Source organism: Anser brachyrhynchus (genome assembly GCF_964034855.1).
Source record: "Anser brachyrhynchus genome assembly, chromosome: 5".
Classification (NCBI taxonomy): Eukaryota; Metazoa; Chordata; class Aves; order Anseriformes; family Anatidae; genus Anser; species Anser brachyrhynchus.
The window spans coordinates 56808121-56829335 of record NC_137699.1 but is presented as its reverse complement, the minus strand read 5'-3'; the positions used below and the strand labels follow the sequence as shown (position 1 = coordinate 56829335).

At 39.9% G+C, this 21215-nt stretch overlaps 1 long non-coding RNA gene across 1 annotated transcript; it reads left to right on the top strand.

Annotated features, from left to right (window-relative positions):
* The first annotated feature begins 1004 nt into the window (after positions 1–1004).
* LOC308196687 lies at positions 1005–17993 on the top strand. The gene is made up of 5 exons (XR_013952349.1): positions 1005–1139; positions 10083–10286; positions 13163–13210; positions 14286–14383; positions 15492–17993. It is a non-coding gene; the product is annotated as an uncharacterized lncRNA (long non-coding RNA).
* The last annotated feature ends 3222 nt before the right edge of the window (positions 17994–21215 follow it).

The window sequence follows — 21215 nt, the reverse complement described above, 5'->3', positions numbered from 1 at the left end:
TGTTTGTTTGTTTTTCCCTTTGCACAGGCTGATCCTGGGTGAGTTTCAAAGCAGTTAGATAAACTTATCATTCAGGATTACTCAGGGGTATCTTTGCAAGAAATGCTCAGTTAGTCTAGGCTTTCTCAGCCTGGAGGAGACAGTTTGAAGAATATGAGAGGTCTGTTTAACCCTGAGTAGATTGGAAAAAATGAATAAACACTGACCGGTCACTGCCCCTTCCAGTGCTGGACCAGTGGCCACCACAAAAAGCCAGTGAGAGCCAGAATCAAACAAAAGCACATGGCTCTTCATTAAGTCAGTGATAGATATATGGGAATCCCTGTTTAAAGTGGCTGTGGATGCAACAAAGTAATTGGAAGAGAGTTCACTCTCTTAATGGAGAGTTACTAAATAAACAAAGCATACCAAGCTCGGAAGGGCCTGGGAGCTGAAAATAGCTTGAGGCTGAAAGTTAACAGTGTGATAGCTGCCCATGTTCTTAGTCATCCTTAGAGGTCAGATTTTGGACCCAATGGGGAAAGGACAGGTAGCTGAATGAACCCTTCATCTGAACAGTGCAGCTCTTCCTATGGTCCCGTGGTCTGCAGCACAGTTCTCTATTTTTGCAGATGATGATGCCATGTACTTGCTTTGAAAAGGCCATGAAGATATATCTTAAAACTAGGTCTCCTTTATGCCCCTCTGCCCCTGCTCCTGTTCAAGACCTTTAGACCCTGATTGTAAGAAATATCCTCTTACTATCCAGGTGTAATTTAACAAGGGAGTTTTACCCATGGCTTCTCTCCCAGTTCCCAGGATCATTTTTCTGTATTTTAACCGGTGCATATTTACAGAATAAAGAGCATGTGGTTTCAGCATCACCACAACCTCTGTTTTAGGAGAATAAGCCTCACCCAGCTATTACAAGAAAGGGTGTAGACAGCTGTTTCCAGGAGAGCCTTCCAAGCAGAGGGTGCCAAATGACCACAGGTGTCTTAACGGGCTGTTGTGTGGTGTCCTACATCCAGAGAGAGGCAGCAGCTCCCCATATATTGTGTTCCCTGCTGACTAACTCTGGACTGATTCCTAGGCAGTCTTCTGTTTGTTTTGGATCCTATTTCTCTGGGACTGCCTACCTTGCACAGGGAGTTAAATAGGTGAGTAGAAAACCTTTGCATCTGGACTCTCTGATCCAAGGGTCTAACTTCAACTTGTGCTCGGTCCATCATCAGAGTAGCCCTGATCATGTGTGGCAAGTTTTGCAATGAAATTCACATCTCCCACATGCAGTTCCAGAAACTATTTTTTTTCCTGTGTGATTTCTAACCAGTGAAATTAGAGAACAGGTTACATGCAGGTTTAGTTGGTAATTCCAGTTTTGAAGAGCTGTGTTGGTTTGTCACAGACTTTTTTTAATGAAGAAGTAAAAGAAGTTTAAAACATGTTTTAAATATAGCAACTTGCTTCATGCAGTTAGCAGATAATTCAGGCAATCAGGCCACCTGATGTGTAATTCATGAATTCCTAGTAGCACCTTGCACATTTCAGTCATATCTGCGTCACCCGTTAATTTATGTATATCCATACTCTTGTGTTTGCTTCCTTTCCATCTAATAATAACAATAGCGACCTCAGCACAAGGCTTCTTCAAGGACTAATGACCAGCTGGGACTAATGGCACCCTTGGCTACACTTCTGGCCATAAATGCCTGTCAGTCAACAACCTAGTCCTCAGAAAATGGCTCATGCCCAGATCATTAATGCTTAACCAGTAGTTACAATGAAAATGAAATGCAAAAGTGGGATGAGCTATAATTTCAAATTTTTGAAATTTTTTGAAATTTTCAAAGAATTTCAAACTTTTTTACTAGGTAGAGTGAGTTTGCCCCTATATGAAAGCTTTGCCTTAACAAAAAGTCACAGCAATCTCTATTGACTAACATGCATGGAACATGTTTCTGTGATCACTTCTTCTGCAATTATCCCCCTTAACAATAAATTCTGAGGCCAGAAAAGAGAGATTTCAAGCTGAGAAGTGCTCCCAAACCTCTCCCTTCCGAGCACAGACAGAGCGCTAGACAGGTTTTGGTGTTACCACTCATTTTTGTCCTGAACGTGGTCCTGCATGACTAGCAACATTCAGCCAGAGTTTCGTCTTTTCATCCCAGTCCTTCTCAGGTAAATTGCTGTGTAAATTACTGAAATGCCATTGGAGTTAGCAGCACTAATCTCATTAGGAATGATAGGAAAACTATAAGAACTGCTGCAATTGTTTCAAGCCAGTGGGCAATCTTGTTTTTTATTCTTTTTCTAACAATTTTAAGAGGAAGTACATAAAAGACATGTTGAAGATTTGACTGAAGAAGTCTCTAGATGTTGTGTAAATTTTCAACATATAACAAGAAAAGCAATCCAAAACACTTGCCTATGAATTGCTGGAAATGCCAGAAATGTTTGTGAAGGCAAGTAAGAAAACATGGGTGTGATATGACTGACAACCAACTGCTACCATTTATATTTTTTGCTGACTGGATGACCCCAGGAAATATTTATGCTGGCAAAATGGTAGGTGCAAAATGGGAAAATGAATTAAAGCTAAAGCTGGCAGGAAACTGCTTTCTCCACTCCCCTTAGGTATGTGTGGGTGTTCACGTATTTAGAAACTTAATTAATAGCTCTCAGGGACTTTCCCTGGCTATTTTTCAATGAAGCATGTTGCCTGTTAATTTTTTTTTTCTTTTTTACATGTCTATATCTCTAAATAAAAATGATAAATTTTGGCCTGAAAATACTCAAATGGGGAAATATGTCATCTTTCTCCTTCTATTTTTCAGAGAGTTGTTATCAAAAGATACTGGAAGACAGTCAGAAATGCTGTGTATTTTACTTTCTGATGCACCTCTTTCCAGCTGTAGATTCCTGAGCTGCTTTTCTCACAAGGGTCTAATCAATACTTTGCCCCTGAATCTGCTACCACTTTTAGTGCACACGTTCAGTCTTACTACCCAAGGAAGTCTCAAGGGTTAGGAAATTAAACAAATCTGTAAGTATTTCTAGGGTAGAGACCTTGGGGGAGACTTTTAGTCTGATTATTTCTAAGTGGAAGTGTTGTGACTGCAGTTTGGAGAGGTCACATCAGAAGTGCTAGTGTGTCAGTAGGACACAGCTGCCATCAGGAGATGACTTGGCCCCAAAAGCAGCAGAAAACATGCCCACTCTGGGTTTTGGTGTTGCTTGAAGCCAACCCTCTCGGGTTCCAGCTGTGCCAGTGTGTTGGAACCAGGTTGCTTTCAGAGTAGGTGAATCCAGAAGCTGTGCACCAGGGTCTCACCAAATGCACCCTCCAGGTAGGTGGACAGCCCTGAGTGATCACTCAGATGCAGCCTGCCATCTGCTTGGTGGGGGCTTATGAACCAAGGACCAGCTTAAAGCTAACCTGAAATAAAGCTCCTGAAGTTGTGTAGGTGCAGAGCTTGAGGACCAGCTGCTGCAATCTATTGACAATTTTTTTTTTCTTTTTGGTTTGTGTGTGTTGGTTTTGTTTGCTTTTTATTATTATTATTATTATTCAGTCTGATTTTTTTTGGATTATTTTAAATTTCATCGCTACTTTAATAGCACTGGGTGTTTTTCTTTCCTAGCTATAGATGTATTTTTTGTCTAAACATGTTGCAGACAGTGCAGAAATGGTTGCTGTTTTCCCTTCCAGGGACAATGGCATTTGTCAGTGGTTGAATCAAACTGTTTTAGGAAATCTTGAGACACTGAGTGCTGAACTGGAAGAAAAATGAGGTTGCTTCATAGAAAACAATCCATCACAAGAGAGTGCTGTGAGAAGGGCTCTCACTGGCTTTTCTTCTCTTTTGCATATGTCAATGTAATTCCCACTGTGTTGTCCATGTGTGAAGGGGAGATTTCTCTAATCATTTATCCTGGGAGATATATATATATATATATATATATATTTCATTCCCATAAATGTTAAATATAGATGGGTGTGAGATGACATGAGTCCAGTGCAGAGGAAACACAGAGGGTAAACCAGCCCATGCTCTTACTGAGATGTACCTTGAGGAATACAGATGTGTTCTAGCTAAATTTGTCCAAAAGCCTCTGAATGGGAGTCCATCATCTTCATAGTTTGCATTCATTCATCTTTTCCATTTATAGGAAAAGAAGGAAAAGAAGCTATCTAAATCAATAGGATTAAGCAGTATTTTGCCAATTTACACTAACACCTGGCTCCTTTTAGATAAGACCCAAATGAACATTAACTCATGCCAAGGCACACACTCAGACTGTTGACCTAGCTGTTTAAGCTATCATTCCTGAGATTTGGATGAACGAATGCTGGAACTAATCCTTCCCATTTCATGTAACCTTATGCCCAGGCAGGCATTCATGAAATGTTATCAACATCATGTGTCAAAGGACATTTAAATGTATTTTTTCTGATTATTTTTAAAGGGAGAAAAGAGAAATGAATATCAATCAATCCAATCATAAACCAAGCAAAACTATTGCATCCTATGTACACAACAGGTCTTTAACATTTATTAAAACTGATGTAAACATTACATTATTCAAAAAACAGAAAGCTCTGGGGAAACCAAAATACACATACTGAAAACAAAACAAAACCACCCACAAAATAAAATAATAATCAGTGACAGAGGAAGGATTGGCACATAATTACCTGCTATAGTAAGCTTTGCTATACCTTGGGAACTCTAAGTCCCCCTCTAATATGAGTACCCATTTGTACAGCAAATGTGAAACAAATGTGCCTGATCCTTTGGTCATGGAATCCGTTGGGGCCCTTTGAGACCAACACATGCCCCTCGAGAATTTCAGGGCTCAGTCCTGCAGTTGCTTCCATGCAAGGAGGTTGTTACATTAGCATAAAATCAGCATAACCTTCACCCAGCTCCCCTTCATCATGTTTTAATCTGTACCTGGCTTGGTGCGCAAGGCTGTCCTAATGCATGAGGTGTAATCCCTCACTGAACAGCATTGAGTTTGAACATCCATGCCCTTAAATCACAATAGATTATTGTTGGTTTGAATTGATTAATTTTTTTGTCCAAGCAAGTGGCAGTGAGGGCTTGTGAATCATATCAGTGCCTGTGAATAGCCTGTAGCAGCAGGTGGGAGCGTGTGAGGACAACAGGGAAGGTTGTAATCACCCCAGTAGCTTGGTGTCAAATAAAACAAGAACAAGAACAGTGTTAGCTGCCAGTGAATGTTTGTCCAGTGCTTTTAGTGTTTTTGTTCTTTACAGCACTGTGCAGGTATGATTGTTAACAGTTGTATTAGTCTGAAATTACATTTACCTTCTCCTCCCTGGTCCTCTTGCCTACTCTCTATAATTGGGTTTGTTGTGGGGAGAAGCTGTTATCACAGTAATAATGCAGAAATGGCTAGATATACACAGAAGTCTGCCCTCTTCTAGTTAATTACTCCCACCAATTAGGTGTTTACCCAGGATGGCATTACTGTAGGAATAAAAGCCCTAGTCCTCCTCAATCAGATGGCATGTTTAATTGAGCTAGGACTTCCGTTGAACAGCTGTACCTCAATTAGAAATTGATATCCATGAAGAAAGAGCTGTTGGCTAATTATGCTAATAAGATATTAGCCAACACCTCTACAAACTGCAGGCTTGTCATGTCTCTCAGTGGTACCTTATTTTATTGCAAACCATATTGAGGAGGATTATTTACTTTCTTGCCGCAGTTCTCAGGGGAATGCAATACCTAACTGCTTACAAAATATGCTTTCAGAGACCAATCTTACTAGCTTTTGGAAGTTTCAGACTCAGGACTAGGTTTATCACAACCTTAAGGAGATTATTTAATTGAAACTGTTTTAAAAGAAAATTGAAGGAAAACTGCTTTTCAGAAACTGATTTATAAGAGCCACTGGGAGCTCCACTGCCTCCAATCCATTTGTTCTAAGGAATGATTTGATGTTCAGAGGGAAGAACCAATGCTGGCCTTTATGTTAAAGACATGATTTTCATGCAATTCCTACGAGAGTAATTTAAAGCTGTAAGTCATGGATTTAGTTTCTTGTTGGAGACAAGAAAATTCTTCAAAAAAGTGTTTTGAATCTATAGTCCTGTTGGCTTCCATAAAAATAATATAATAATAATAATAATAAACGTTAAAATTGATTTAAGTAACTATTTCTCGTTACTAACCCTTTTAGAATTATACAGGGAGATTTGATACAGAGTGTGATTAGAGCAGCTTTCTGCTCTAGTAGCATGCTGGTACACTGAATATGTAAGAGGAAATATAATTGAGCCTGTCCTTATTATAATCACTACTTACAAGTTAAAATAAGAAATGACCATTTCAGATGCTTGTTCATTTGGTTTTTTGGTTGCACTTTTCTACTTCAGAGTCTGGCTGCAGAAGACAAGAACTTGTCTTTTGGGGCAATATCCCTGCAAAAGATCAGAGGTGAATGTTGCAAACCTGGTGTAGGCTCAGAGCCTCTGGAAGGCACAGCACCCATGCATGGCATGGCACAGTAACATCAACCCTGCCCCAGAGGGGGGAAGCAGTGCAATTCCTCTGAAGCCCCTCACAGCTGCTTAGTTTCCAAGGGAATATTTTCACAAGTGCTGAAGCTCAACATGGGAGTGTTAAGTTTGTTTGCTCTGGGTCCACATTAGAAAGTTGTGACAGTTGTTTATTATTATTGTTGTTGTGTTGTTGGACACAATAATAGCTTGTGGGTGCTGATTAAAGTAGCTATTCCTCTTTAATTAACTCTTCATAATTGCACATTGAAATTCATTATTTAAGTATCGTTAACATGCACCACTGCTCATTCTCTGGCTTCACAGGAGTTTTACTGGAATTTTTAGTTTAAGGGTCTATAAACTCTGATAGCTTTTAAGAACATACAAGCATTTTATTTTTTCCAACTCACAAATGGTTATTACTGCTATTACAGATATATTTTGACTAAAGCATTTAGAAAGGGACTATCACTTCATTCAAGGACATGGCCACAGATCGCCATTAATATTGGCAGTTTAATCCCTATTTAGATGCTAACTTCCAAATTATTTAACAAGCTGTGAGGTATATAAGACTTTAAACAATTTGGGCTTTATTCCAAATAGGCAACACAGACAAAGAAAGTGGATTATCCAAAGCACCTAGGCAAGGTACAAGCAGAACCAGGCCTACCATCATGTCCACCAGTACACATGATGTCCTCAGTGCCATCTAAGGCAGTATGGTCCGTAAGATATGAGCACAGCGTTTGTACCACATGCCATGAACATGGTGCATAGGAACTGACCCTTCAGAAGACCATACCCCTGATAACCTCTCCAGTGATATGTCTAATATCACTGCCTGAAGCACTGGAGCTCACTTGTTCGTGTTAGGCCCACACAACTGGAAGGCACTGAACGTGCCAACTCGTAGTGCAGAAGTGAAGTGAAGAAACACTTAGTTTGTTGGGGCGTAGAGCAATGCTGAGAACAAGATCTGCAAGAGAAAAAATGTTCCAAGCTCAGTTTAGTCACAGAATTAAAAAAGCAGGGAGTAGGAAAGGGTTTCTCAACACAAAAGTGTTTGCTTCAGGCAGGAGGCACAACACTGTCCACACGATCTCAATTGCCACATATTCTCTCAGAATTTGTTCTTGTTGCTTTCAGATACTAGCATGGTAACAAACCTGCCTGTCTGTAAACATGCTATTCAGTATTCCCTTCTGCCTAGAGTCCAAAATATTTATGGAACTCTTTTTAAGAAACATACATCTATTGAAATCTAAACACAACTGCTGCGAAGTTTAATGCTGTCAGACCTTCTGAGTAAGCAACACTGAAGTTTATACCTGTATTGTAAACGGGGAGAAAAAAATATTCCTAAAGTTAATTAAAAAAGAAAACCTACCTCTATTTGCATTCATAAAAAGCTAACCTGACATCCCAAAAGCAGTTATTATATGTCAGCATGTCATGTGCATTGGGAATATCTGATCCAATTCACAGCTCATAAATGTCTAATTAAAGAAATATATATACAACAATTTTAATTGGTTCATTGCATCATTTGTTTTTATTATGGTTTTAAACTCTTGCTTAATAGTCAGAGCTAAAACTCTCTCAGTATACAGGGAAAACAAAACAAACAAAATAACTTATGAAGAATAAAGGTCTCAAACAATATAAAGATAAGTAGGAGTTCAATTATCACCATGTATACAGTGAAGGGCTGAATGCTAGTTACAATATAAATCTGGGTTTTAATACATCACTGTGTAGATTGAATCTATCTATCTGTGACATGCTTTAGCAGAGCCAGAAAAGTCAGTGTAAAATTAGAAAGTTGAGCCAAGTTTTAGGTTCAGTCCAAAACATTAAGCTGAAGAATGCGGTAGATGCATCTGAAAGAGTACATTAGTTCTGATTTAAAAAAACAAGAGAGAAATTAGAAAATTATGCTTAAGGTTAGCTTTGTCACTACTGATTTTTAGAATATTGTAGGAAAAAAAGAAGTTAAAGAAGAGATATCTTATGGCTACCTCAGTTTTTATTTAATACCTGATAAAGAAAATTCAATTCATAATTATTTATGAACCAACATCAAGGAGTTTATTACTTTGATTACTCACTAATCATTTCCCATAAATGCAGTGACCTAAAAATCCCATATAATCAATAAAGTAGTAAGTTCCAGATTTAAATCACTGCACCTTGTATTCTTGAGTAAACCTTTGGGTAATTTACAAAGGCTGTTGAATTTTATAGTAAGTGTTTTTCAAACCAAGCTGGATTCTAAACAATAATGACTTTTTAATGTGGATCTGTGATTACATTGTCATAGTGAAATACGACAGTCTTTGACTGCATTCGAAATGAGGCAGAGGGTGAATTACTCCAAAGGCATAGATTACCATAGCCTCAGGTAAAGCAATCTTCATAAATTAAACTCCAATCTAAAGTGACCTGTCACTACAAACCTGTTGCTACTCCCAGTAACTTAAATTTCAATGTTCAATTTGTAAACAAGTTCTTTTCTTATTACCACAATGGGGGAGAGTTACTTTGCTAAAGTGCTCTAAAGTAAGCGGGGGGGTTGGGGGGGGGAGGGGGGGGGAATTATACATAAGCATTTTATGGGTTTCTTTTCCATAATTTCAAAAAGCTGTTAGTTTCAGAAATGCAACTTGTTGTCTGCTAAAATGTTTAAGCCTTTAAGATATCTAAAGCTGTCAGCTGAAGGAGCCTTTGGCATAAACAACAACTACAGCACTTTTCTAGCTCACTCTTGACAAACTGAGCATACTTGACTCATATGCTCAGCAATAACATCTACAGTTTAATGATAGTCAGAACTGTTTTGTACATTTAGCTGCTTGAGCCAACATTTCCTAAGGGGCTTACTGAGTTTGCCATTTTTCATTCTGGGGAATCTGGGGAAATCTAGTTCATAAATGTGTGTTGTTGTTTTTTCGAGGCACCAACAGCTGTCTGCTGAAAACCATTGTGTGGTAACCAAAGACTGAGGGCTTCATTAAGGAACAGCTTTGGATAGAATGACTGAAAGAGTCCCACAGCAGCATTTTCAGAGCCCGTCCCCAGTTGTGGGAACCCTTCAGACACAGCAGTCCTGACCCACTGCAGTTTTCAGCCCAGCCTAGGAGAGAAAACTGTCACCAACCTTAAATTATTTAGTAAGCACGCTGCAGGCTATTAACTGTGACTGGTCATCAGCTGCTACATGAGCCCCTCATCAATCCCTGCAGAGTTAGGCAGGTTATTCCAGGCAAAGGATGGAGCCATACAGGATGGGCAGCTGGGAACAGAAACTACTGCAACTATTCCTCGATATAATCTCTACACGAAATAGCCTAAGCTTACTAGATTGCTGGAAAAATATAGGCCTACTTGGTCACAGCAGCATCGTACCCAAAGATTTAAGCTCCCATATGGTTACATGGCCCTTTTAAGCTATCTATCACAGAAATTTATTGACAGGCTTGTAACTTTAGGGTGCTTGAAGACAGGCTGTTATAATCTCTTCACCTCCTTTGGCTGTTAACGTTTATCTTTACGGGTTACTTTCTAGGCTGCTGGTGCTGAACGTGCTGAAAGTGGGCAGCTGGAACCAAACATCACATGCAGTCTTGTTCTCCTGAAGGGTTACGGTGGGAACTGTGAGGGAGAATGAGAGGAGTGAAGGCTGAGTAGCATCTCTGTTATTCTACCTTGGACATTTACCAAGGAGTGTAAGTGGATTGAAATCAGGATTGAAATCAGTCTGCTACACTGGGTGAGTGCTCTTCTCTTTCATGTCCAGCACAGAGCTGTTGATTCTGCCTTGTCAGTGCAGCTAAAATCACATAAAGATTATTGTTCCCAAAGTCCTACCAGGGGTTCTGTTCTTCACAACATGGGTACCTCGATAGCTGATTCAAAATTTGTAAAGACTGAGGCAATCAGAAACTGGGGGATCAGAAAAAGGGACTGGAGGAGGAGAGCAGAGAGTCGAGACATCTTGAAATATGAGAAAATAGAACAGCTATTACCACCATACATTCATGTCCAGCTTTTCCATAGTGTAGCTTTTGGCATGAGTCATAATGCTCACTTGCATCTCCCTTCACAGCTTTTATCCTACTCATCTCTTAGCCCAACTACTGCTCTGCTGGCACTCTTTGTGCCACCAGCAGAAGCTTATACAAAACCAAAAGTTTATCACATACTTTACCACTGTTGCATACGATAAGAATAACATTCGACCAAATTGACCATAAAAAATGCTAAACACTGCACTGCATGTGCATCGATATTTACTTGCACAGGTCCAGCAGTGGCAAGAGTTTCATTGTCCACCTAAGATGTAATGGTGCCCTGGGAACTTTTGGGCCCAGAGTCATCACTCTGCTTTTTAATTCCACAGCTCTCTCTCCTCCATGAACATGGTTAGTTCATGGTTCATGGCAGGTTCGCCATCAACATAAATACTTTTTTAAAGAGCTGAGCTAATTCCTTGGAGTTCAATGTTTTGATTTGCAGGAAGCAGGACCAAAGAATATCTCCTCCTGCATCTTTAAGAAGTTGCTTAAGGAGACATCAAAGCATTCTCTTTTTTACTGCTTTTGCAGCTGTCTTGTGGGTAGCAAAGGAGAAAGTTTAAAAAGTAAGGATGGAAGGTGAAACATATAATTTAATCGATACAAGAATTAGTATGAAAAGTTTTACAAAAATATTTTCAACTGTTTTTTTAGACTTGCTTTTACAGACTAAAAATTACAAGCCCATGATGGCCGGTAAAGTCCAATATTTCTTGCAACTAGTTAAATGAACAGTAGTTAACAGTTACCCATACCAAGTTCAATCCGTTTTAAGCAAGACCATCATATTCATACAATATTGTTCTTTTCTGTTAATTGTTTTTCATTGGTATGCTTTTTAGTTCAATAAAAATCTCAGTTTCACTTACATGATAAATGTTATGTTCTCACAGTGTGGGGTCTGGGTTTGAATCACAGTCTCAGTTCTTTGCTCCCTGGGATGACAGGTTTATATATAGGAAGGTAATGAGGCAGAGAAAGGTTTCCCTGTTCTTCCCCCTCTTGAGAGTGTTAAGCCTTCCTTATTAAGAATGACAGAGGTCTAGGTCATGAAGATGTTTCTGAGGAACCAAGCATAATGAGTTGGAGAGAATTGAATTTATTATGTACCTAAATTCATGAAATATGAAGTTTGCAAGAGACTTTCTTTCAGATGAGTATCTTCTTCCTCATCCTAATTAGGTATTAGTATCTTGTCCAATTCCTATTCCCTTCTCTTCTTTTTCCATGTTTTATCCATCCTTTCATCATACTCATTGAACCTGGTGATTTAAGAAAACAGGTATTGTACAGGTGTTTTGTGTCTGCCAAGCAGTTTGCATCTCATGTAATTTACTTTGAGTCCATGAACAATTTCATCCAAACTCTATGCCTAAAAAGATATCACAGTTTTGCAGGAGTCATGAGAACAATCTGCTGTTGTTTGTCTCTCCACAAAAAAGTTCTGCAGACATCTACATTACAGGGATAGAAAAGAAAAAGAAAGCCTAAAAGAGAAAGCTGTCCAAGTTAGCTTATTGATAATATACTGTAGTTTGAGGATAGTCAGCTGAAATAAACATAAAAATAATCTTCCAGTTCTCAAAGTTATGTCTGTATTTGCAGGGAGATATAAAGGCTTCAAGATGCCTCCAGGGTTTTTTGCATTTTTTATTTTGGCTGTGTATATGTGCAGCTGTGCAAGTCCTGATATTGATGGGTAGTTCGACACATGGTTCATGCCCAGATTCTGTCATGTTTCCAAATATTGTGATTCTACAAAGATTTTTTTCCCACTGAATTTGCTTGAGACACCAAATATAACAGACACTAGAAGCACACTTCATGCTATAGAAACACACAGATATAGCTTCTACATTTTCCTCCCCTTCCTCAGAAGCATGCTTGGAAGCTCTTGCTCAGTATGTGGCACTCTTGTTTCAAGTCTTCCTTTGTCTGTTTTCAAGCAACATTGCTTACAAAATATTAATTTGTTCCTACTATGATGAGGTCCTCTATTGAAAGACCTCATATTATTTTTTCCTTGCATCACTCTGTACACAAGAGAGGACATGGTCACGGAAAGAAAATAAATTAATTCTTTCATTTCCCTTATCACTGTCCAGGGTTTGGCCCAGCCTTTCTTACTGAATGCTGCGTGGGACTTGTTCTGCCCACAGATTATCACAACACAGGGGCCAAAGGAGGCCAAACTAATGCTAAGGAGACAGAATTATCTGAGATGTTTTCTGAGTACTTGCTTCATACTTTAAGTGGTCCTGGCGCACCTAGTTTTTGTTTCTGATAATCAGTGACATAAAGCCAAAGAGATCTTGGTGGATAAAAAGGTGGGAACAGTGCAGAAGGTGTTCATGTGCTCTGTTACACAATGAAAGTAAAGTGTTTTGAGCTGTGCAGTCTGTTTTAATGGATTAATAATGAATTGTAATTTCACATCAGTGACATAAAAATAATTTTTAATCATTATAAGTTTAATTGGAAAACAAACATCTCTGAACTGTTTACTCATTTTGTAATTCAGAGTGACTTTTAACTGCTAAAATACAAATCTGTCATTTACTGTATTCAACAGCCAGTAGCAGAACACTTTTTCCTTGGAAACACCCCTGAAATCACCAAGGCAAGTAAGCTTTGAGTTCACATCATAAGCCAAGATAGCATCACTTCGAAACTTCAACATTTTATAGGCCAAACTGTATAATTGCCACCATTCCCACAATGTTTCAGTCAGTGTTTAAGAGCCTCTAGGATTATTTTTGCTTCTTCAGGCCTGTCATACAAAGCTTTCCATCTTCACCTTGTCACCACTGACTTTGGAAGAACCTCGCAGTGTTACCTTCACCCATCTCTCCTGGCTCCCTCAGCACAGCACTACTTGTTTATCTCCCTGTATGTGACCTGTCATTGCTCGGGGAAAATTGTCCCCCTGTGGGCACAGAGCTCACCTTCTCCCAGCTGTCCTCCTGTCTGCCCCTGTTACTCATTGGCACACAGACACAGGAGATGCCTGGCTAACTGCTCCACATCTTCTGACTTTGCTCCTGAACACCTCCAAATTCTCTGCTCAGCAGCCCTCAGCAGTCTTTATTTTTTTCTTCTTTTTTTTTTTTTTTTTTTTCCTTTTTCCCAGTCAGCTGGGTCAGGTAGCACGATACATACACCATGATAAAATCACCACACTTCAGCAGACAGTTATGGGGTTGCACACCATGGGGCTTGTTAACAGCAAAAGCTAATGTTTCCTCACCTTCACCAGCACAGTCAAGGGCCAACTGTGGAGGAAGCATGGGGGATAAGAAGAATCAAAACGGAGGAAAAGACTGGATGGAAAATAGATAAAAATAAGACTGTAAGTTGGCTTATCTTTAATACTTATCCACAGTCTTGCTTTGAAATTAGATTTTTTAAAGCTTTTATGTGATTCATCCCACTATTTTTACACAGTGGCTTGATATAATTTGGGTTGTCAGGGGATATTTCAAACACCAGGCAACACACTGGGTGAGAAAATAGGTAGTTTATGGAGAAATGGCATCTTTATGTCTCAGTACAACATAAGCATGAGGCTGTGGGTCAGGGAAGGGTGACAGTGGGGCTGACAGTGGGGACAAATGGGTCAGAGTGAGGTGAGTGGAGATTTTGGGTGCTGTTCCTTCAGCTTCTCCCTCTTGTATTGCATTGTAATGCAATGACAGGTACTGCAAGACAACACCCAACCAGCTGTGAGGTGTGTGTAGGACACCATGGGAGGTGGGACAAGGTCCAGAGCTCTGCTCCACCATGAGAGACTCAGGTAGGCAGGAGACTTGATGGGGAGGTCAAGAGGTGACAGAGAAACATAACCATTACCTCCCTGCCTCCCCAGCACATCCTCATTTTTGACTGTGTCTCAGCTTTTGGGGAATGTTTGTAAAATTCATGCCCATGCATTTTGTAAGGAGCAGGTAAAGGAGCTGTGGGAGGAGCTGCACCACTGCCAAGGCAGCCGACACATTTTGACTGCAGGCACTTGCTTATTGCTCTGCTGCCAAGAATATCAATTGGATACTACACTTGCTATTGATCCAGAGGAAGATTTCTGTTGTTGTTGTTGTAAAAAATGTGAATGCATTATGCTATGTCATGTAATGCTATAAAGCAAAATAAAAGGTACAGGAGGGAGAGCAGCAGAACAGAATGACAGCAGCATTAGTGCTGCAGGTTTTCCAGACTATAATGGGGCTATCTGGAAGACGGACAAAAACCGTGACATATCTATGGGTGTCAGTCTGGAAATGATTCAGCTCCTCTCTGCCTTGCCTTGATGAGATTGCCTGCGATGACTAACACTTCTCTGTCAGCCTGGCTGATATCACTATTTGCAACATCTTAAGTAAGCAATAAGCGTACCTGGAGCTCCCAGGGGTGTTCAAGGAAGAATCTGGAGGAGGGGTTTCACTGTCCTCCTGTACCCTTACCCAGCTTAAGCTACTACACACAGGTTGATGAGCTATGTGGTGCTAAGTGGATTCTGTGAGCCTCCTTCTCTACCCATCTCTCTTCGCTGTACCTCTGTGTCTGAAGGGGAAATCTCCTCCCATGGGTAGACATGAGAGGGCCCATGGGCCCATGAGCCCCATGAATTCTGGAAAGACCTCACATACCCATGAGGCATATAAGGCACCCACAAAGCAGGAAAAGGTATGTCTTTGAGCAGGAATGGGCACTTGGAGGCTGAGCTCCTGATCTGTCTGCTGGCTGGCACATCTCTCAAGGGAGGGCGATGCTTCTCCAATCAGACTTCAGTGTGCTTTGCACTGAGACAGAGATAAATAAAAGTTTCTTCACCCCTGTTCTGCACTGGTTGTTCCCTCCCAGTCATGAGACAACCTCTCACAGTTTTGGTTTTCTTTCACCAACAGGCACAACTGTGGCTGCTCATGTCAAATTTAGCAGAAAAATCTTCGGTGCTCAACAGCTCTGATTCCCAAGTACCTATTACTACTCAAAGTAGTAGCTTTGTGCCAGAGATCTATCTCGTCTTCCTTCAGACACAGCAGAGAATCAATGGCTCCTGTGGTGCTTTTCCGCCTGCAGCAGTTACCAAGCGGGAAGGCTTCCCACCCAGCTGGATGCTTACTTGCCTCTAGTGAACAAGTTCCTCAGCTATGGATGTGTGTACTCTAGAACTCTCTGTGGTCTTAGCAGCCCGTAGCACTGTCTTTCTGTGTAGATGCTCAGCATCATATCCTGGGCAAAGGGACTTAGTCTATTACCAAGCTGGAAAAGCAGTCAGGTTCAGGATTGACTGATCCCAGGAGGACCCAATGGTTTATTCCATCTTTTCTTCAGACTTCCCGCATAGTGGATATTTTGTGTTTATGGAGTCCTTGCAGGGACACATAATTACAGAAGCAAATCACTATTTTGGCATGGTAAGAAATACAGTGACTTAGGTAAAAGACAATATACTTCCTATTACTGCCGCCTTTTCGTTGTTGTGCTCTTAAATCTTCATTGTCCTTAAATCAGTGCTTTCCAAGTCCTAGATGCCCTGCAGGAATTCTTGGCTTCTCCTCAAGCCTTTCCTTCTCTCTCACATACAGCTAGTTTCCTTTTTCCTTAGCTGTCCCTTGTCCCCCTCCTCCCCCCCCCAGAAAAAGAAACAAACACCTTTTATCCTCTCTGAATCTCTGAGCCTTTCCATTCATTTTTCAGAGAAATGCAAACAATCATGAGGACATCTGGCTATATTTGTAATAAGTGCATGGATAAACTTAGAGAAAACAGTGTAATAAGTTACCCACTGAATGGAAAATAAGTCTAAACACTCACAAGCCTGTATCCAGCACAAGTATCAATCAGTGTGCTTCAGTGGATCTGCTCTGATGTACCCCCACTGTGGATGTGAGCCAAAATCTGAACAGCAACAAACAGCCCATTATCAATCCATTAGTCTTCACTGACTGAACTGCACACATAAAATCTTGTTTTACATGCATACTCCTGCCATTCCCCAGCACAGATAATGAGATTACATGTGCTGTATCACTCAGCCCAGAAACTTGTCACATTCTAATGAGTTCCTTCTTTCTGCCTGTAGACACGAATAGTTTTTCTTTCCCTACATAATAGGTAGCCAGCAGCTGGGCTGAAACATGCTCAGGAAAACACCAGCACCCGCCACAGCACCAAGCTAACACACACGTGATGCTTCATTGCTAGCTTTGTTTGCCACTTTGCATCACGCTGGAGACAGTGCAGCACAGGATGTGGCTCCCACCACAAACTTATATGTGCTGGGAAACTGAATATATTTACTTCCTATATATTATTACTATAAATATATAAATAAATATATTAACAAATAATAAATATATAAATAAATATATAAATAAATATATTTACTATATATCTTTCTTTCCTTCCTTTCTTCCTTCTTTCCTTCCATTCCCCTTTTCCTTTTTCCTTTTTCCTTTTTCCTTTTTCCTTTTCCTTTTCCTTTTCCTTTTCCTTTTCCTTTTCCTTTTCCTTTTCCTTTTCCTTTTCCTTTTCCTTTTCCTTTTCCTTTTCTCCCTTTCCCTTTTTCCCTTTCCCTTTTCCTTTTTTCCCTTTTCCTTTTTCCCTTTTTCCCTTTCCCTTTTCCTTTTTCCTTTTCCTTTTTTCCTTTTTCCTTTTCCTAAAACCTGTGGGTGTTCTGTAATCAGATGATTAGGTACTCATTCTTTTTCTTAATGTGAAGTACTTCTCAAAAGGATGACTGTATGTTTATGGAGTTTTGATGGAGAATAATCTTAATGAGTGCAAGAAAAAGAAGTGTTGGAGAAGGAATATATATATATTTTAACTTGTCTAATATAGATTTTCAATATTGGAGTTAGATATTTAATGTGCATACTTGCAAATAACCAATTTTCTGTTATCCTTCATATGCTTATTTAAAAGTGTGCCCACACAAATAAGTGTAATGTGTGTTGTACCCAACTATTCGTGGTACCAAAGATATTCTCAAAATCTGAGTGCTTCTAAGACAGAGGGCAGAGCACGACAAACAAGTAGGTGTTGTGCTTGCAGTTACCATCTACAGTGGACCCATGGCACCTATGCACGTGTTCTTAGCCCAAAGCAGACATGAAATACCCAACCCAGTTTGACTCCCAGTGAAAGAAGTTGTCCATACCACTGGTGCGAATGCTATCTAGGAGTGTGCGCACACCTAAGTTTGCAGACAGCCACCATGAACCTCGCTAACGTCACATCACTAGTGAAGGATGCAAATGCTCAACCAGTGAAATCCACACAGAACCCATCCCTTGAGGCCGTTATCGGCAGGACAGTGCCATGTAGGTAAGATTTCCTGTGTATCACAGAGTCCTTCTCCAATGCTATGCTCCTTAGTATGTCATTTAAGGGTAAAAATGAAGAATAAGTGGTGCATATGCCTCTTGCTGGTTCTCCAACTTGGAATAAGGGCTGCCTTTTGTGAAAACAGAAAAAGGCGCTGTTGTAAAAGTCACTGGGCTAAAATGCTGCTCTGAGATGCTGCTGTGCAAATGGCATCCTTTGTTTTAGTGGGGGAAGCCCTGCTATAAATAAAAGAAGAATCTATCATCTGCTCATTTTTACTTTTTGATGTTGGGTAGTTCTGTATTTTGCTGAAGAGTTGGAAAGGTAAAAATACGTACAAAGAAATGGCCAATTTATGCCCTAGATTTTAAAACAGAATAGCTCATTGATCTTGCCTGGTAGTTTTGCTTAAAATTCAGTGGTACAATATGTCTCAGAGCCTGAAGAGATGAGTGAGGATCTATATAGCTTGTGTGAGCTGAGGAGGAACAGAGAAAAAAAAAATCTCCCATTACTGTATGGAGTGGTTGTCTTTTCAATTATGGATGAAAAGATGAGTATGACCCTGAGGGGCTGGATTCAGACAGAATGCAAGTGGGGAAGAGCCCTAAAAACAAGCAAAATCTTTACTAAGAGTTGATTAAAAGGGAACATAAGGGGAAGTGTTTTGAAGAAAGAAGGACCATGGAGGGGGAGAAAATGATTATGGTGGAACATGGAGTAATGGTATTAAGTTAACAAAATGAAAAGGTCTGTTGAATATCAATAAAAGCCTTTCTGTTTTCCTGTGGCATCATCTCCCAAGGGAAGTTGCAGGAGCCCCATCACTTGAGTCCTAGTGAATGACTTGGGACGAACTACAGAAACGTGTGTTTTAAGGCACATTACTGTGATATTCAGGGATGGAATTACTGACCTGGAGGCTCATTTCCCTCTCCCCCTTTCCTGGGAATCTACAGCATTAATGACAGTAAAACAAAAGACAACAGCAGTGGAGGACAGCGTCTGTTTACAGACAAGTGACAGTGCTACAGCTGCAGAAAGAAGCACAAAGGCATGTCCAAACAGATCAAAAGGACCAAAGATGGCTGCTAGCACACAGGGGAGGGAGATGCAGAGAATAACTAAATTGCACAAGGAATGATAGTGGGTTGGGTGAAGGGGCTTGCCAAGGGCAGCTAACACCCTTGGGCAGGCACTACCAGACCTACATAAAGGCATGTGTGCCTTTGCAAGGTGTCTTTGGGGACTGCTTTCAATCACTCTGTATTTATATCATAAGGCAACTCAGTCCTAGTAATCTGTAACGTGACTGCTTCTTGCAGAATATGCTCAGAGTTTTCACTGAGATTGGTCCATTCCCTTCAATGGGAAGGAAATCTGAACTACCTCTGTCCTGCAACAGGCAAGGTAGAAAGTGCTGCTTGCACCTTACCAGGAGCCATGTGCTCCACATCTCCCAGCTCCTGGCTGGAGTAGGTGAAATGCAGAAGTAACTGGTGCTGCTGAGGAATTCAGTTGCATGAAAAAAACAGCTTGAAAAGAGAAGGGGGAAAAGGCATCTGGAAAATTGGATCGGTGTAGGGAAAGGCTTGAAAACATATCCTGGAAGTGAAAGGATGGAACTCTGCTGCAAGAATGAGAGCAGTTTTCTAAGTTTCCTTTGAAACATTACAGGAAGATGCATGTGTCCGTGGTAATAATGATAATGTCCATTTTTCCTCCATATCTTAATTTCCCATCAAGGGTTTCAAACATATTTTGAAGCATTTGTTGGCTAAGCTCCACAGCACTTTGGTGCAATAGAGGAGTCTCTCCTTTTACAGGTGCTGGGAATGCCCAAGGCACACCGGGCTGTATTGTTTGAGTGAGGCCATGCAGAGCACCAGCATCAAATCTTAAATCACAAATGCTGCTTCTGAACTCCCAGGCTGTTGCTCAAAGCCCAGATCTGGTTATACGTCCCCATTTATGAACAACCTCTATTCTGATGCATGCGCTTCAACTACTTCACCAGTAGTACATAACCACTTGCTTACAGTTAAGCAGGTACTCTAGTGGGTTTCTAGAATGGAGTGTCTAATTACAAAATGGCATAAGATATTCCACCAAGGCAGCTCAATAATTTTATATATAATAGTTTTTTTTAAATTTATTTTTTTTTCAATAATTTAAAGTAAAATAAAATCATTTGAAGTGGACTCCCTCATAACTAAATGAGTGACCTGGGATCTGACTGGGTTTCGAAAGTAAACAGTGATAGCAATCTGACCATTTGGTTTTGCTGAAAATTCATCTGAACCCTTTGCCACTGCCCAGAATCAGTTCATTCACTGCAAGAACAGGGCGTCAGAAATGGCACAAAGAGAAAATGTAACTAAACAACAGTTTTCTTTCCTGGAAAGAACCTTAAATATAAAGATAGATTTTGTGATAGAAGTGTGACCAATAGCTGAAGAATAAATCCTCTCAAAAAAGCAAGAAGTCATACCGTGTTTTAAAAGTAAAATAAAATAAAATAGTCATAAGGCAAATTGCCTCTCATCAGGACAGCAGAGAAAACTAATTTAATTTCTGTAATATAAGACAACAATTATTATTAAATCTCATGAAAATAAATTCAACCACCTTATGAGCTGGCTATAAATGCTAAGTATATCGTGTCAAAAATTAGCATATGAACTTCAAATCTATGCACCAATTCAAAATCTGATTTAACAAACTGCTGTTATTAAAGTCAATTGGAGAGCATTCCATTATAAAAACAAATGAAATCTTAACTCTACATGAAATAAATAATTTTTTCAAAGCCTAAGCAGAATGCATTAACTTAACACACAATGATCTAAATTATGTATTAAACTCAATTATTTTTATTACTACTTTTCAATTAAGGTGACATGATTAACTCCTTTCTTATTAGAGTTTCTGCTCTGATCCTACCTCCATCTCATCTTAGATATCTTCTTGGGGAGAAATTGTTCATAGAGCTATTGTAATTGAGTCCTCTGGAATTCTAATACAAGATAGCACAAAGGTCGGTTGGAAAGAACAAAACAGTACTGTGAGATTTAGCAGTCTTTCCTCCCTCTTTGGCAGCATTTTGAATGGAAGAGTATGAGTGTATTAAAGTTTAAGAACCTAACAGTTCCTACTTAGGTTCATCCTATGGTTATATTTTTACTCAAACAAAATTACCATTTTGGTTTTATACTTTGTCGTCCTTGTTATTAACAGAAGATCTAACCCAATATGAAATGCAGAAGCTACTTGTAACATGAAATGGACTCAGTCAGGCT